Raw genomic sequence first — 6,724 nt, 5'->3', positions numbered from 1 at the left:
AGGCGGTGGGGAGGGGGGGGGCTGGGGGGGGGGGGGGGGGGTAATGAGGGGCGGCGCGTAAGGCGGATAACCTCACTGCCGTCTACGAGCCGATTGTCTAGAAAATGTAGGAGCCTCCACATCTTACAACCCTATGGGCCTCCACGGCCTGTTATAGGCATAGCTTTACTTTTTTACCTTACCGTACATTTTTCACAGCAGAAAATAGTTCCAAGCACCTCTGACTGCCGCATAATTCAAACAGACACACAATTTAAGTGACTCGATGTTGTTGCACGGTAATCTGTGCAACTGAAAAGTATTTTGGGTCAGAAATTATGGTTCTATATGACGTATTCGAGCGAAGTAGAACAGCAATGCTTCTTCGATGTTCATTTTGCTTGGCATTTTGGCAGAGGTACCAACTCTGTGAACTGAAATACAAATAACTTTCGATAAAAAGAACCAGGCAAACAAAATTGTCTGGCGCCAAGAGAAACGGGACAAAACACTACACAAGCACAAAGTAATTCCGTCATGCTTCCATTAGCTTCACCATTCTGCAGACTAAACTGAACCGTGTAGGTTCGACTACCTCTCGAGTATCAAAACATGTGTCACAAGTTGTTGGAGGTTAAATCATTATTTCGCAAACTGCATGGCCTCTTTGAGCCCAGGATCTCAATAGCAGCCATATGTAGCTGCTAAATTCTTAGGGACAGTAAACTTAATGCATTTGATTACATTTAAAAGTACAAAGATTATTTCTTTTTGTTTTCCCCAAAAAGACATGAATTCGTGCTAAGACTAATCTGATTCTTATTCGAAAATTACTTCCTTCTTGGAAATTATTAGTTTTACATGGAATTAGGCTTATAGATAAAAATCTAAACTGGTCTTTCAGTCTAAATTTGTTTCTGGGGAGGGGGGGCTCATGAAGTTTCCATGCAATCTGTGTATATGTGCCCTTCCTTTTAACTCTTAATATAGCTGACTGACTTTAGAGAAACTCTGTATGAACTTTTGCCGTGAGAAGCCACTCTAAACTTGTATCTTGTAATTAACTATAATCAACAGTAACAAAGACGGTGGAAGCACGAACGAACGTATGAGGCGGGAGCAACACTAGCGCCATTTAATTTGGAGTACTGAAATGAGGCAGGATAATGTATTTTCGAATAATGTTACACTATTAAAATTTCTTTTGTAGAATATAGTGGCGAGTAGTGGAAGCAGGGGTATTGAAACATGTATGAAGATAAATTATAAGCATTCCTGCCACTATATGTATGAAATATTTTTCGGAAATTAACAGTTACTTATCCGTCTGTATTAGTCCTTAGACCTATAAACAAACATGTGCAGAGTACAGAAGGTTTGAGGTTATATCCGACAACATAGCCTAGACAGAATCTGTAGTCTGATTAAAATAAATAACTCACAACAATTAAAATAATAATAATAATAATATACTTAAAATTACGAGCTAGAAAAGTATTCTGAATACAGAAGTATTCCATTAGACGACTATATACGCACAAGACAAACGCTTCAGTCGATGAGATAAACTAATTGTTACTGTTGAACTGTACACCAAAGTCAACCTAAATATAAAATTAATAACATGCGGTTTGTTACACCAGGTATCTATACAATAAGAAAGCGGGCTTTATGTGTTCTCTTTAGAATTCATCTTTCAATAAAAATACTAAATTCCGGAGTAAAATTTAAGCTCGGGAGGCATAACTATGTGATTGCGACTTCAGGCGATAAGTCAGAATTAACATCCATTATTACGCGATCTTGATTTTTAAAACATTGCTTTTAATAAGCAGAGAATGATGAGTGGAAAGAATTTTTGCCAAATCTGTACAGGAAGTTCATGAAATCATCTAGGTTGAAACTGTTTTTCAAGCGTCTACTTCAGCTCAATTATTTGCACTAGTCACAGGTAAATTACATAAAAATAACATCGTTTATTTCACTGATGTACCAACGCCATATCAACTGCTCACGTTATAGTGTCGCATAAATAAGAAACAGTATATGCAGTTCGGCCTAAAAGCCAGTTAACTGATTAGTAAAATGTACATTAAATTAAGCTAGATTTCTTTTTACGCACTGGATTTACATAAATAGATCGAAATGAGATACTCGTGTTCAACGCACAACTCAAAACGCCGTGATACCATTCTACATATTGGCTGACAGGTTTAAATATGACCATTCCCCTTAATACTACAGAATCTTTTAGTTTAACTGACTTTTGGACTACTCTCTGTAACTGGTGAAACAGAAGGTAAGTACGATGAATCTGAGTTCACACATAGTCACGTTCAGTTATCTTGGAATTATTTTCGGAAGACTACGCAAACTCAGGAAGAACCTCACATGGGACAGATGATTTCAATTCAACATACAGACCGGAGAATTAGAAAATAAAATGCGATGTACTGCAAGAAGAGTAATGGTGGCGTTTAACTTAATGGCCAGTTCTCTTCACCTCGTGATTGCGTACAACGCGCCAGAATACGTATTTCACGCAAAGATCCAGACTGATTCTGGCCTCAGAGAAAACGGAAGATTGAATTAATTTTAATTTTAATATTAAGCTCTCAAATATAAAGCAGTCAGCCTCAACTACCCCCACTAACTCATTTCTTTCATTTCGACTAGGCTATTTGCAGCTCGTGCGTTGTTCAGTTCCGGTCTGCAAAACAAAGTTCACAGAATCCTGAAATTTTTAGTTGTATCTCTCCTACGTCACGCATGGTGACAATTGAGTGTCATCAACGGAAGTGTCTAGCAAAATAAATACCGGTTACCGAAAGCTAGTTCAAAGTTAGCCTGGCCAGCTCTTGAGAGAATGGAGATGAAATTTTTCACAGACTACACAAATTATATTCATCTTAACTATTTTAAGAATTTTAAATAATTTTTTCAATCCTTTATCGTTTTACTCATATTTATTGGACCTAATGATTTATATTTCACGTTTAAGCTAATTAGTTGAATTAATGGTAGTTTGTTATCGTTAAGAAGGCGTAAAGAGTGATAAAACAGATCCCTCTCCAAGAAATACGTCCAGTCACAGCCTCATGCACGTAACACAAACCCGTCTGCTAACGCCGACAATTGAATACGGGCCCACTTGGTTGGAGGTATACGTGCCAGCCAAAACGCGATGAACATGTACACTTTCCTGTTCTCAACACTTCTTAAACTGTGAGACACCTAAATTGATCTAGAGAAATCCATTTCAGACCACGTGCTGTTTCTTTTCACTCTGACGCACGTTATATATTCTTTCCACATGAAAGTACACAGGGCGAATTAAATTAAGGAAGCCATTTTACAATGCCAAGTTTTAATTCAGCAACCCTATTTTTTTTTTCTTAATGTCGATGCTCTCGCTCGCTTCTCGGCGTTTTTTCTGCGCTGTCCAACTTCCGTTAACTTTTGTTTACAGCAAATTATATACAAATATTTTCCGAACTGAATAGCACATATTAAGGGCGATTTAATGAAGTTATCGGACGAATTTCCACTGGGAAGATCAAGGCGTAGGTGGGTGGACAATATTAAAATGGATTTTAGAGAGACAGGATTGGATGGTATGGATTGGATTGAGCTGGCTCAGGATAGGGACCAGTGGAGGGCTCTTGTGAACACGGTAATGAACCTTCGGGTTCCATAATATTTTGGGAAATTTTTGAGTAGCTGAAGATTTGACTTCTCCTCAAGAAGGGCTCAGCTCCATAAGTACGTAAGTAAGTAAGTAAGTAAATCGGATAAATTTAAAATTTCAATTTTGGTCTTCCCTCTTACTGGAAGACTTACAAATCACAGTATTTACTAGACTTATCTCCATTATGCCCTTTCAAGTTCCATTAATGATTAACACTGTATGGGAAAACTTACATAAGCCTATTATGGGAACAATGATGTCAATACCAGAAAACTGGTGTACAGGTGAGAAAAATAAAAAGCACGTAGTAAATTTCTAATATAATATTTCAGACAACTGATGGACATTCTATTTGAAATTAAATCATAGAGGACAAGGATCCTAACTTTAAAAAATTGGATAGAAGTGGATTGAACTAAAATAACAAGACTGTATAAGAAGCATTTCATACTTGCAAATATAAATAGAAATTAAGTCTCCGTGAGAAAAATAATATTGTGACAAATAATACATATTTGTGGTTTCTAAAGAAAAAGTGCACCATTCCAGCAGTGCTGCGTAATCTAATGGTTTCTTGGACTGCATTCCTTTATCTATTATAGGATTTGTTCTTCACAGTTTCTAGAAGGCTTCGCTTATGAATTATCATTTAATGTCACGCTTTTTCTTGAACCCATACCAAATTTTAACCGTTAACGCTGCACATATGCTTAATAAGAAAATTTCAGACCACATTGTTTTTAACTGTGAATCTGAGAATGAAAAAAAAAATCACTCGATAGATTTTCTACATGTTCTGATTGGCAACTCCTCTGTGAGTCGTGCTCTAGACCCGACCAGCCAGCTCTCTTTAAATCGGTGGGTCTGTGCCTGGACTAGTAAAGAAGTTATGTCGGAACACGATCGGTTCAATCGGTTAACATTGTTTAAGAGTTTCCAAAATAATTTAGAATTTCTTCTTTTTTTTGTAGTTTTATTTCACATGAAATTAGAGACTTGAATGAAAATGCATTCATCCATTCATAAATTGTCAACACAAGCCAACAAATACATCTAAGAAACAAAGACCTGAAAGCAAAGAAGCAGTATAATGACATCAGAGAATGGGCGAATAAATGCCAATATCTCGCTGGTGTGCCTATGTGAACGACGTCAAAACACAATACAGAAAATCACTGCCATACCCCCTACCTTCAGACTTCACAATCACGAACTCTGAAGTGCCTCCTTCAATTGCAACCACGCGAAGTCTTCACGGGCCGGAACACGTTAGTCACCTCGAATCACAGAGCCACATCCAGTGCGAATGAAAAATCTTCCGCAGATTATGAAAACGAGGAACTGTTAATCCGCACGGAAAATTCACTAGCAACCATATCAGCTTCGCTTGACTCTCCTAAACAAAATTATGAACAGCGAGCAGCCCAACCCAGAAATTCCTAACGTCAGTTTGATAAGACCGGCTTGCCACAACGACGCCTGGCGACTGGACCGACGAACGCGCCCCAACCAAGACGCAACAGTGTGTGTGTGTGTGTGTGTGTGTGTGTGTGAGGTGCAACGGCGAGACAGAATTAGCCGATCACAGCCAGGGAACTGCTGCGGCGGGGACACCGCTGGACGGCTAGCAATGCATTGTGAACTGGAAAATAAGACCACCAATTAGTCTGCAAAATTGATATAAAATAATCCTTATGATAAGAAACACGAAGGCTTAAAGAAGGGGTGGAAGCAGTTGTCTCACTTCTTGTACTCTTGTGACGGAACAGCCAGCCTAATGTTCCGACCTTTTTTATCAATGGGAAGAGGCTCCGAGCTCCGTCGTACAAAATGCTGGGTCTGTAGGCCGCATGGAAAACTGTTCACAAAATCCAAAAATTTCCAAAAGTATATTATTATATTTGGAGACAGTTTCGGTTATTTTCGATAAATGTGATTATTTTGTGTACAAAAGGCTTGCTGATACCGTCAGTCCTGCCTTCAGATTTTACACAACCGGTATGCAATCTGGGCACCATATTTGTTTGCAATAAATTGTGTAGCCGCACCATGAAAATATTTGAAGCAGTCACTCGTCGTATTAAAATCTAGAAATAGGTCGCTTTATTCACTAGCATTTAATTATCAGCCTGTTTTTCATATATAAAATAGTGCATGTGGGCACCTACAGTAATTTTCAAATTAAGTCTCTTCTCCTGGTAATTCAAATATGCAGGATGACGCAGAAGAGTGCTATCTTAACCGCTCAAACACTGGGATCGTGGGTTCGAAAATCGCTTGAGGTATGGATGACTGTGTGCGTTTCTTCTGTTTGTATTGTCCTGTATGCAAGTAGCGGCCTTGCAAAAGGGTGATCTCCCATCCAAGGGATCCTACCGCCTACGTAAAAGAACACGAAACTGAAAAAGCGGCCAAGGCCCAACAAAGGGCTGTACAGTCATAGATAGATAGAACAATTCAAGATATTGTCAAGATTTATGTGTGATTATAGACAGGTTTTGGATTGGAGAATTGATTTATTGACCACTTATACACACTGCTCGGAACTACAAATAATTACAGCTCTACCACTATCTCCACACTTTACAAATCATCAGAGCATACACAGACTTGTGACCTCAGTCACGGTCTTCACTAACCGTTTCCAGGCAACGGATTTGAACACGTGAGGTTCATCATCTTCACGCTCTCAGGTCTTATTCTCACTACCTCCTGTGCAGAGCTGCCTATCAACTGACAGCTCTCAATTAAATGCTCCTTAGCTGGCGGCCATTTCTCATCAACCTCCTTGTCTTCTCTCCACAGGCTGACTTTGAACTGACAACTCCGGAACTCGACTGCCGATTCTCAACTTCTGTTAACCGACAACTAACTGGGCCGAAGTCGAAGTCAAAGTCACATTGCGACTGACGGCCAGTCAGTCTGTCTTGGTGTCGAGCACAATCTGGGGCTTATGACCAGATATTTAATACTGTTTCAATTTAGGTCTTGTTATTGTGGGGCGCTCTCTGTCTTTTGCCAGAGTCATAACTGGATCAGAGTCAGAGTTACTTTACG

At 39.1% G+C, this 6,724-nt stretch overlaps 1 protein-coding gene across 1 annotated transcript in view; it reads right to left on the bottom strand.

The window, feature by feature from the left end:
* The window catches only part of LOC111862018 (myosin light chain kinase, smooth muscle), a 52,482-nt gene extending 47,302 nt beyond the window's left edge, over nt 1-5,180 (bottom strand). The window contains exon 1 of the mRNA XM_023847053.2: nt 4,859-5,180. The gene's annotated coding sequence lies outside the window, so the exon portion shown is untranslated. The remainder of the gene's footprint in view (nt 1-4,858) is intronic.
* Nucleotides 5,181-6,724: the final 1,544 nt, after the last annotated feature.

This window comes from Cryptotermes secundus, unplaced genomic scaffold (genome assembly GCF_002891405.2).
Source record: "Cryptotermes secundus unplaced genomic scaffold, Csec_1.0 scaffold181, whole genome shotgun sequence".
NCBI lineage: Eukaryota > Metazoa > Arthropoda > Insecta > Blattodea > Kalotermitidae > Cryptotermes > Cryptotermes secundus.
Note: the sequence above shows the minus strand (reverse complement) of the source record. Positions and strands in the feature narration are given on the sequence as shown.